General features: G+C 21.7%; 1 protein-coding gene across 1 annotated transcript in view; it reads right to left on the bottom strand.

Moving 5' to 3' along the window:
- pHCl-1 (pH-sensitive chloride channel 1) overlaps positions 1-5,960 on the bottom strand; it is a 62,556-nt gene extending 56,596 nt beyond the window's left edge. Inside the window, exon 1 of the mRNA XM_011498632.1 lies at positions 5,796-5,960. The gene's annotated coding sequence lies outside the window, so the exon portion shown is untranslated. The remainder of the gene's footprint in view (positions 1-5,795) is intronic.
- Positions 5,961-12,816: the final 6,856 nt, after the last annotated feature.

The raw sequence follows: 12,816 nt of genomic DNA, 5'->3' as shown, positions 1-12,816 counted from the left end.
TTTGTAAAATATTGCAATATTAAATCATCTTGCATATTTCACTTTCATGTTACTAAAAATGTCATATTTAGCATAAATATTAAATTAGTGTTCTAAGCATTCATAAAATTGAATTCAAATTGAAAATATTCTCATAATAACTTACTGTAATTAAAACGACTTTTGCACGATATTTAAATATAACAAATATTTACAAGAAACATATTTGCTTTCTAATATATTTCATAAAAACATTTAAATTAGTAAACTATATTGTGCGGTTTATACAAGTAGCTACATTATTCACAAGAAAGATTAATTTCTATCAAGAAACAGAAGTATTTTTATTTTTAGTATTCAATATGCTGGTGTCGATATTAACAAATTTATTATTTAGAATTTATTAACTTTATGCTTAAAAGATAGACTTTTCTATGAAGTTTTTGTTAAATATAATTTATATATAAAATTTGTTCTTATATATTTTACAATGATTAAGTTTATTTTTGTATTACTCTAATAACCTTTTAATCAATGTCGTACAGTATGATATCAAACCATAAATTTGAATTACAACAAAATTCTATCTCAGTGTATTAATACAATCATTTTGTTTTCTATGGGACATTAATTTTACTAAATTAAACTATTTAAAAGAAAATTTTGTATATATCATAATTAACTTATGAAATTGATTTTAACCAACGTACATGTGTTCATAATCTAAATTAATATTATATAATTAATTAAGCTTAATATAATATAATGTAGAAAATTTCTCAATAGACTTAAAGAAGTATTGAAATTCTCGGGGTATACATATTAAACTATTTAATTCTGTTATTTAAGATGAAAATAGTCAAATATATGCACATGTGTACCCAGGCCCGGTGCCTATGTCCACATACACACAGTAATATGTAAATAGATAAGTTCATTTGCATGCACGCATTCATATAGGAATCACATAGAAATTAATAAGATTAAAATATTTATTATAATTTACAATATTATAAGCAGATGCGATATTGAAATATAAACTAGATTTCACGTACAAAGTAATTATAAACAAATAAAATTTAATAATATAATAAGTATATTATCTACCACCCGTGCTGACATTTGTAAATAAGAAGTTGGTATGGAGAGGTTTCGAACTTGCAATGTAATATTTAATTTTATGAATCTATTTAAAAACTTTAAGAATCATATTGGATAACGCCGGAACTACTTATACTTTGATATCATGTGATCATTTATAGCAATAATAGTTCTTCTCAACTTATGAGATTTAGTAGCAAAATATCAATAGAAATTTATAAAATTGTAACACAATATTATAGTACCGTATTTTTTCTATGTTAACAATTAAGAAATAAAAAGAGTCAATATCTACTCCTTTTATTTTTATACTTTGTAAAAATTACTAAAATATAATCTGTAATGAAAAAAATTGTAACGTATTATGAAAGAAGAGAGTTTAGTATTGGTACAGTGTACAGGTAATTGAATTGAAAAAAAGATTTGAAACAATTTTTAAAAATATATTTTTAAAATTAGTTTATGAGAAAAAATTTTTTCTATCATTACAATTACATTTTCCATCAGAAATTCTGATAGATCGTTAGAGTTTATAATTTATCCTAATTCTTGATCTAATATATATAAAATTCAATAAAATTTATGATGATTTCATATACAGCTATATCACCGTCTATAATCCATTTTTTTTTATATTTCAAACGATACGTTTTTTACTCTCAATTATTACTATTTCTTTCCCACCTTTTCAATTCTTTTTCTGCCTTTTTTATACTATTTATTATTTCTATTGATCTATCTCTTTTGCTCTTCCCACGTTAAATTACTAATTTAAGTTAATATTACATAAATAATATTGTTACTTAAACATAGGGACTATTTTTTCATCAATATTTCTACATACGCAGATATAAATACCGAATTGATACTAGACTCTATAGTATTTGTAAAAATGGTGGTATCGAGGCCAAGATTAAAAACCAAGGCTAAACATATTTAGATTTTAATTACTTATCAACGGTAACCTCACAAGGTGATAATAAATAAATAAGTAAATCATTTTTTATGGAATACAAGTATTATAGTATGAATTCAAATTATTTAAACGTGTATTTAATTTGTAAGAATTATCAGTAATAAAGTTGATATGTTATATCATTATCAAATTAAATAACATATATATTTATATAAATTTTAGAACATTTTTTATAATTTAAAATCGTGCAACATTTCTTTCCGCTGGAGCCAAATAAGTTTTTATATATAGTAAAAATCTTTTTAAATATTCAACAAAATAACAATTAGTTAATTTCATTTTTATTAGTTTAAAGAGAATTAAATTGAAATAAGATAATCTCATGTTTAAGTTAAGTATAAAAATTAAATTAAGGTACAATTTTAATATAATTTATAGTTGTGTAATGTTAACTATTATAAGATACATTTAATTAATCAGTTACAATTTAACAAAATTACTGTCTCAAAGAAAACTTTAAAGATAAATACCTTGAAGTAAAAATAAAGAAACGAAAAAGGACGACAAAATGCAAACTATAGTTAAGAAATTTATTTAAACGAAATGGAGTAGAAAAAAAAAACAAAAAGAATAGAAAAAAAAATTTATAACTACTTTGAAATTTATGTGACTAAGATTTTTAACTTTTATAAAATTTAAGTTTCAAATGACTTTTAAGTTAAAAATAAAGTTTTCAAACTTTATTTTTGAATTAGAAAATACATAAGAGTCCCGCCAATTTAAAAGTTACTACGTGAAGGTAATTCAAATTTTCATGCGTTCTTCGACTAAATTGACTTAAAGGTACACGCGAGGCTAAGAGTGAAACTAAGAATGATGAAAAGAGATTAGATTAGGGACAAGGTATGCAGCTATTAAAAAGTAATATAGATCTCACGAAAGCTCAATTTTAAATGCATCTTCATATTTATGTTTCTTTAAATATATAATGAAAAGGTCAAGTTCTTCTTTTATCTTATTATCTAATCGATAATTATAAGTGTAATAGCTTTTATATATCATTTTATATGAATGTCTTTAAGATGAAATGAAAAATATTTTATTTATTTATTAAAATATGCTTTTCCTTTTAGTTATATTTAACAATGTTAGGGAGAGAAATACTTAATCATTGTATTGAGTTGTGTAATTTTATTTAAATATTAAAATTGTATTCGAAATATATTCTAATGCAATAGTACTTATAATGTTCCCTACTATGTATAATTAAATTTTTTTTTTAATATATGTTTTAACGTTGAAAAATTTTTTCTATGAATAATTCTGTTAGAAATACCATATATGGTTAACTTATTATGTATAACATTTTACCATGAATATTCACTAAATATTGCTTAGATTTAAATTATTAATTTTTAATTTTATTTTATTTTAAGAAAAAATTGTATATAATTTAAAAATAAATATTAATGAGTATTAATATTTAAAATAATTTTTTTTATAATATTGATAATAAACGTCACAAATGTTAAAACAGGTTGGAATAAAAATTGTTATAGAAATATGATTTAACTTTTATTATATTTAACTTTTATTTCTGATAATGATAATATATATATATATATATATATATATATATATATGAAACTTACACATTCAGTAATATTAAAAATATTTTTTTGTTTAATACTACGATTTTTTTTATAAATTATTAATAAATAAATATATATGAAATATTAGGCCAAAATTTTATATTATATTTTAATATTATATTAAAACATATTATTTAAAAGCAATTATACATTTTGTTTCCTTTATGCTTTTATCGAGGCGTTTGATGTATACTTCGAAAAATAATGTTTAACTGGAATAAATTTACATTATCAAGATATTTTATACAGGTGGGTTAATGTAATTTTTAACTTTTGTACTTTACAGGTGACTTATAATCAATAAATGAACAATTTATTATTTAACGAAACTTATATATTTATTTTATAAGCAAAATAATATTATTTAGTATAAATTCATCCGTATATATATATATATATGTATATTATTGATGCTCTTCTACATTCATAAATGAATATGCTTACATACGTGTGTACGTGATATAGTTCAGTAAATGCAGGGTTAGGCGGTAATCAAGAAGGGATATTGGATAAAGAGCACATGTTTCAGTTGGTCTACTGGGCTCATAAGGCTATTATATAGTAGGTCGGACCTGGCTTACACGCAATGAGGTATAAAATATTATAAAATAAATTTTTTAAGCATTCCTATAATTTCTAGTTCAAGAAAATTTTTTATTGGTCAAATTATAAGTGAATGCATGCTTGATTTCAGCTACTTTTTGAAGATGGCTATTCAACTGTATTAATTAAATTCATCGGCATATTCAATTGATTCTAATTATTGTCAAAAATGCTTATATACTTTATAAATTATTCTTTTCGTCCACTTGACTTATTGTAAGTAGGATACATAATTATAAATTAGAAACAAATTCTTATTTGGTTTCAAAGCCAAAAAATCGAAGCAATATTATTAACGTGAATGTACAGAGTGTAATAATATATTAAACATAAACGTGTTGTTAAGACTGATGATAAATTTGTATAAACACCAACGTACAAGGAAATATTGTTCTTTAGTACATTATTGATTTTTTTTCAAGTATCATGAAACTAGTTTTACCAAGGAAGATTTAAAATAATGCATATTTTTATTAATTTATATTTAATTTAGATTAGTATAACATAATATAATCGTTTAAATTTTTTACATAATTTGAACTTAATAAAATAATTTAAGGACACTATTTGTAAAGTAATTGTACTTAAAATATAAAAATTCAAATGTTTCATAAAAATAATATAAAATATTAAAGAATCAATTTCTTATTTAACTTGATGCAACATTGATACTTATATTTCTAAATATTTCAACTAGCTCATAAATATAATCAAATTAATCTTAAGACTATAATTAATCTAAAATAACATTTCACAATATATATTTTAAAAATTATTATTGTAAAAAATAATATTATTATCACAATACTTCATATATACAAAGTTTTTTTCTCACTAGCAGCCCTCTTGACATTAAATATTTTTAAAAATCTGAGAAAAGAGTCTGGAAATCTAACAATCAAGAATAGTATTTCTTTTACAATATAAAGTTATTACATTTGTCGAATAAAGACAAATGCATATGCTAGAATTTATGATAAAAAATAATTCTTATAAATAAAAATATTTCCATCAATCATTTTCTATAATTTTCTCTGATATTTTCTTATAAAAGAAATTATGTTTTAAAATGATGAATAAACCAGAATTTGCAAAAAATAAATTTATATTTAAAATAATTATAAAACAAAAAACGATAGACTAATGAATGGTGAATAAATTAATATGTATAAATATATTAGATAATTAAAAAAATACATTCATTTAGACTATAAAATGAATTAAATTATACACTCGTATAAGAATTTGTTATAAAGAAGTAAAATATATTAAAAAATAAACATGAATTATATTGAAATAAAAATTAAGAATAATAAATTCTAGTATTATATAAATATTGTAATTTTATAATATTTTAATTAACAGACAAAATAAATTTGAAAAAATTAAAAAATACTTGTACATAGAGTTTATGCATATTTTTATTTGGGACAAACTGGTGTTCTGGATATTATTGAAATTTATTTTGTAATATATTAAACGAAAGTATTTACAGAATAAATTAAAAAATTATACAATAATGAAAATAATTATAGTAGTAATACCTTAACGTGAGAGTTGCAGCTGGTTGCATCAGGTTGTAACTATTAGTTAAATTAAATAAATTCTTTTAACTTTCGTCCTCGTTCATTGCTCACTTTAGTTGATTAAATCAAACTTGATAATAATAACAATAATATCTTAGTATGATGTAATGTTTTTATGAAGCACTTCCATAATCTGAAATACAATTGCACCCTATTAAATAAAATAATTGATTTTAGATTTTTTTGTATTACATGTAAAAAAGAGAAGAAAGATAAAGTATATTAATTAATCATAAGAGTTAAATTGTTGTAAATTTTATTATTATATTAGAAATCACTTAAAAAATATAATGAACTAATCGATGTGGATATAGATTTTAGGGATTATAGATGATATTAATTATATTAAAAACATTAAATAGTATTTCGTCATTCCATACTTTTCAATTTTATTTATTTTAATTGAAAATTATATTAATATTTTATACTTTAACAACAACCTTTTACTTTATGTACCAAGTTGTTCTGATTATCTGTTCTTTTAATAGGTACCACTCGTTTGGTGATTTGGTTTCATTTATATATGTTATAAACAAAAATTAATATAAAGCTAAATTTCTTATATTTTATTTGCTAACAATGAGAAAAATTGAAATGATTTTATTGTAAAATAAGGAATAAAACAATATAATTGTAAGTATAATATGTGACTGTTTATAATCATCTATTTGGTGTAAATTTGATATTATCTTATATTTTAAAAAATTCACATTCTGTATAGTAAATTAGATTGCATATATAGATAATAATAACAAAAAAAATTACTAAATTATCAGAGTTAGATAACTAGATGAAAAAAATTTTAATTTTTTAATATTTTCATCTGTTTATAGGGAATATGATTATAGTAAAATAATCAAAAGTAAATGAATCTCAAGAATTGATTAAAAAATATTATAATAAACTTAAATATAAAAATAAATTAAGTTTTTCAGTGTTTACAATAATGTGATAACAGATTTCTTTAATTGATATAAATAAAACATAATCTATCGTTGATAATCTAAATTTAGCGAAAGATAATAAAATGTTATAATTAAAAATATGAAACTTTTAACATGAATCGCTTTTAAGTATACAAATCTTTTAATTGCTTTTAAATATACATATTAAATAATTGGAATTCCAAGATTAGATTATAAAATGTAAATACGAGAAGTTTCAATTAATTTTCGTAAAACGGAGAATGCCTAAAATCTCTTAAAAACTCCAAGAATCGAGACGATATTTCATATTGTATTTTAAAAAGTTTCGCGCTACATATTACGTTGATATTATAAAATCGGACCCATCCAGAACATTACCCAACGCTTAATAATGACAAATCGGTGTAACACTAATACTAATGCTAAATGTATCAATCATACTAATTGGTACTATTCGTGGTAGCAATAGAAGTTTATGCAGTTTTGGAGATTCTATGTAATGACAAATGTGGAGTGGCTGACTTATATAGTCAAATTCGCAGATGTTTCAATAAAGATAGGAAACATTTAATCAATTGAACTTGATCAAGAACAATTAACTGGAAAATATCGGCAACTCGCTTAAAGAAGTGCCGCTTAATCCCGTTAATACATTTGTATTTACGTGAAAATAGTGATGAAAGTCATCGTAGCCACTTGCAGCAACCACCGGTGAGACACTTGAGCATTGATCCTTGCTCCTATTTACCTCTGTTCCTGCCAATAATAAACTCTATTTGAAAATTCAAATATCCTTCGTTTAGGAACAGTTTTCCATTAAAATTGCGAATCTAGAATTGTGTACATGCCGTCAAAATGTACATATCCGTTAGCGCAAATTTGCTTGGTTAAAGTTACTAGTTAGAATTAATATATGTCACGTGCTTATAACTGTAGCCGACGTCATACTTCAGTTATTCAATTACATAAAATAAATTATTCATTATATTGTAGACATAACAGTTATACATAAAGCGTATTTAATAATCTTGTTTCTAATATTAGATTTATAATCATTATCGAATATAATAAAATGACATTACTATATTCTTCATATACTTTAATTTACTAATCAGTCGTATTAATATGTGCTGTAAACTGTGATCACATGCAAGAAATTATCAAATTTTGTAGAATACTTAATACATAAATGCTGTAAAATTAATATTTAATATAATACTTATAAATAAGTAATTAAGATTTATGAGTGATATCATTTTACAAAGGTGTATTTTAAAAAATATTTTAATATATATAGTGTATTTTGTAAAGTATTGATATTATTTTTTTAACATAAAGCATTTTGAATATAAACATAAATGTTAATTATTAATATTTTCTATTCGGCATTTTCTTATAACGCAATATAACATCAATAACATAGAAAAGTTGCATTCATCATTGCTTATTATTACATTTATATTTAATTTTAAACATATATTACAATACATTATATAATAAATATTGAAAAATAATAGCATAACGCATATCCTTAAATCTTATCAATCAAAAAAATTTTTCTTCACATATAGAGACTAATCGATAAGACTAATGCGATTTGAATCAACATTTTTTCTTTTTTATAAATGCAGTTATTTTTTGTTTTAATTCTAGTAGTAAATTATTTCTTTGTATAAAGGACATCCGTTGTTTTGAGGGCAGAAAGTTCAGACACCCTAAATGAAATTATCAAGTTCGTTTCGAACTAAATCTATCTCTTCTGACTCACATAATGTATTTTTATTAAAAGTAAATAAAAAGCATGTAGAAAAAATTAAAAAACGCAGACTACAGGTTTCGCCGTAGTCGACATCTATGACGACGGCAATAACAACGTCTAGCATTTGCGTATTTTACACTATAGATTCCACAACCTTGGCCCCTTTGCCTCATTCACGCTAAAGCCAAACGCGGCGCATAAACCACTTGTACATTGTTATACTATACTTTAGATTTCGCCTAAACCCCTATGTCTTTAATGCTGAATTGCAATGTAATTAGTACTTTAATGTAAGAGATGCTTGAGATTCAAGATTGGATTTTCAAATATTTTTCAAAGCTATCTTTTGAAGTTCATCAAGCATCGATATACATTTTTTTTATCGACAGTATAATAATGTCTGCAATTTCTGATATTTATTGCCACATAGTATTTTTGAAATTTATGAAATTTTCAAATGTTTTAGTGTATTCACCTACATTTTATCATGTGAACGTTATATTACATTATATTGCATTTACAACGTATGTGTACATAATGAATGTCAAATGTATGTTATATACATAATAAAAATAATATGATAAAATATTCATAAAAATTCTTACCGAAGCAATTAGTAAAAATTCAACTAATAATACGATGTAAAAACTTATTTTCAATGTATTTGACGGAAATTTTCTCTCATCATAAAATTCTAATAATAAATAAGTAATTTTAATGTAAATATATTGTAACATATCAACTAATTTCTAATTTTAAATTAGCTTATATAAGCTTTAAGTAAATTATGATTTAAAAATTAACAGTAGCTTCATCGTTATTTCTTTGTGCATAAGTTAGGAATTATTAATATGTGTATGATTTGATAGAATCGAATCGAATTTTAAATAATATATATAATATAGTGAAATCACGAGAGCTTTATATTGTAAACATCTATACACGTTTATTCATTTAAAATTTATTTATAAGTAGAAACGTTTTATCTCACAATAAACCTAGATATCACAAAGATAGAGTTATATCATTATGTGATTGAATTAGATTTTTTTTAATAATATTGTTTAGTTTTTGATCCTACCTTAAGTATCAGATGGTTAATATAAAACATATGTATTTATGAAATTAGTCAACTAAAAAAATTAGTCTATAAAAAATGTCGGGGAATGAAGGATATAAATGATGATTACTAATTATGAATTTTAATTTAGCATTTATTGAAAAGTGAGTGGAGTAATAATTATATATGTTAAAAAATGAAATATGTGCTTTGTGATGTCCTTTATTCAAATAGAAGAGGTACAGATTTAATTAATGTTTAAATATAAAACTGCAAATATAAAAAAATTAATCAAAATAAATTATAAACGTTTTGACATTTTTATATAATTCCATGTATTAGGTTGATATGATTAGGTTGTATTATATATTTATATATATTTTAAATGTTTAATCTAATCATATCATATCTTATATATATATATATATATATATATATATATATATATATTGATTGCTTTAATAGACTATTATAAAAACAATAATCTTTTCCAAACTGTTTTTAATGAATTGTGTTTTTAAATATTTTTTATTTAAATGACCTATTTTTCACTTTATATGCGAACTAGTGGTACATATTTGTGTAATTATAGGTAAAGGTAACTTGTACAGTAAATCAGACCAAGTATTAATTAAAATGAATATCATATTTTATAATTTTGTGAGAAAAACATAAATATTATTGTTTTGCAATAAAACAATATTACAAAATATTATGATGATACTGAGTTTTTTTTTGTTTTTTATTTTAATGGGTGATCCACATATTTAGGTATATGCAGTTTTTAAATATACTGCATATATATTTGTATATCAATTATAAATTCTTTTTATATATATTAAAAAACAAGAAATTAAAATATATATTATATAAGCAAATTTATGAAACCAATTGGATTAATAGTAATGTTAAGTAATAGTCATTGAATTAATAAAATTCAGTATTATTAGTTATTTAACAGTCTATAGTATTCTTTTAAGTAAGATTTTTATAGTATTTTTTAAGGAAGTTTAAAACGTGAAATTCTATTATATAGCATCATATATAAAAATATCATATAATAAATAAGTGGTTCTAATACGTTAACAAGTTATATCTAATACAAAGTCTTCATATTCATCAAAAGATGATAACACAAATATATAGCTATACTCAATTGGAATACATGTCAAAAGCAAATAAATGAATGCATGAACGAATGCATGAAAAAGCTAAGATAGTCTCTGGGTGAAGGCTACAGTATAACTTGCGACATAATGACCCTGCCAAAGAAGAAAAAAGAGGGAGTGCATTGATCAATCGACTTTCTTGTTGCTCGGCCTCATGAACCTACATATAATAATCAACGTCTCTGTTGACATTCTTGCCCTTTTTTGTTTTATCCTTAAATGAAAAATAAACTACTATATTATTATACGATTCATAAAAGATTAACGATGTGTTAATTTTAATACGAATGCGATAACTATAACACTTTAGTAATTATTTTTTTACTTTAGCAATTTACAACTATTAATATTATGCGAAATAAGATTTTTAAATAATATATAGTCCTAATAAATTTTAAACCATTATTATAAGAATATATTAATTTTTAATTGATAATTTTTCAAAAGAATTTTTGTTAATTATAGTTTAAACGATGAACGGAATAAAAACTATAAATTTATTAATGTTGAATTAAATAGGTATTACAATAATGACGGATTTCATTATCAATTATCTATTGTAATAGTAATATTGAAAGTATACATAGCGACTGTATAAGGCTATAAGATAACTACTTATTTGAATAACTTTTCGAATCCTATAACTTTTCATACATACGTTTATGCATTGCATAACTCGAACGATAGTTGAATATAATTTATGATTTCAATTCTACGTATTAAAATGCGATTTCATTTAGAAAATAGGAAATGATTATTGATTTGTTACGATAGATGATACTTTAAAATGTTAGCCCAGTTAATTAGAAATTACATAATTTGGACAAAAAGATATGAGCAAACATAAACATAAAAAAATTGTAATATAAAAATGTAATAAAAAATAGAATAAGTAAGTAGATACGTAGTTTATTACGTGTAAATCTCTGTAATAAAATATTTTTAATCGTGAAGTTGATGTTATATAATATTTTAGATTTCTATTGCTATTTAAAACATATAAATAATTAAAAATAGATTAATTTAAAAACATATTATTAATATAATTATTTAAATGGAAAATGTTATCACAATGAAAAGACCATTAACAAGAATCCTGAAATACTTTTTCTAAAATATGCAATAGTTTTTAAGTAATTTAAATGAATCAAAGAATTATAACATACATGATAAATAATAGAATAATATTTATTATAGTCAATTGTAACTCTTTATAATTTGATATTAAATATACTTAGCAAGAAAGCTAAAATTAAATTATATATAAAAAATTGTTTTTATCATTCAAATTAATAAATATACCTGACTTCAACGTTTGCAATTCAATTTTAGTAATATACCAGTTTGCGCTATATTAAACGATAAATTGGAATGCCTCTCACATAACCAATAGGTTTTAAAAGTTTCTTGTACTTTATTTGATAAATGGATGGTATTTCTTAATAACAAGAGCAATTTAATATAAAAAAACTTTAATTACGAGAATGAATTCAACTTTAAAGTGAGGGTTTTTTAAAATTTTTTAGATGTCAAAAGATACAAAAGCCTAACAACACGGAAAAACATTGAAAATAAGAATCATATATATGTAACTCTCTCTCTCTCTCTCTCTCTCTATATATATATATATATATATATATATATATATAATTATACATTATCAGATAAATGAAGATACTAATTTCTATCGAATAAATGTTTTAGAATATTTATCGTATAAATGTTAATGCACACTTTTACAGACCCGTATTAAATAAAGTTTTTTAAGCAATTACACTCAATACTATAACAATAAGATATAAAATTTTTTCATTCGCTTATAAACTATAACAAAATTATTGAACAAAAATGTTAAAAATTTCATATAATATTCTGAATTATTCATATAAATCAACAGATTTTCAAAATTATTTTTTCATTATGTTTTGGAACTTCAAGGATTCATATACAATTTTTATTGCAATTGATTTATATTATTAATATATAAAAAATAAATAAATGTTAATTAAATAAATAAAACTTAATTATTATTATTATTTGCCATTTAAGGAAATAAATACATCAA

Source organism: Ceratosolen solmsi, unplaced genomic scaffold, assembly GCF_000503995.2.
Source record: "Ceratosolen solmsi marchali unplaced genomic scaffold, CerSol_1.0 scaffold10, whole genome shotgun sequence".
In the NCBI taxonomy this organism is placed as follows: Eukaryota; Metazoa; Arthropoda; class Insecta; order Hymenoptera; family Agaonidae; genus Ceratosolen; species Ceratosolen solmsi.
Note: the sequence above shows the minus strand (reverse complement) of the source record. Positions and strands in the feature narration are given on the sequence as shown.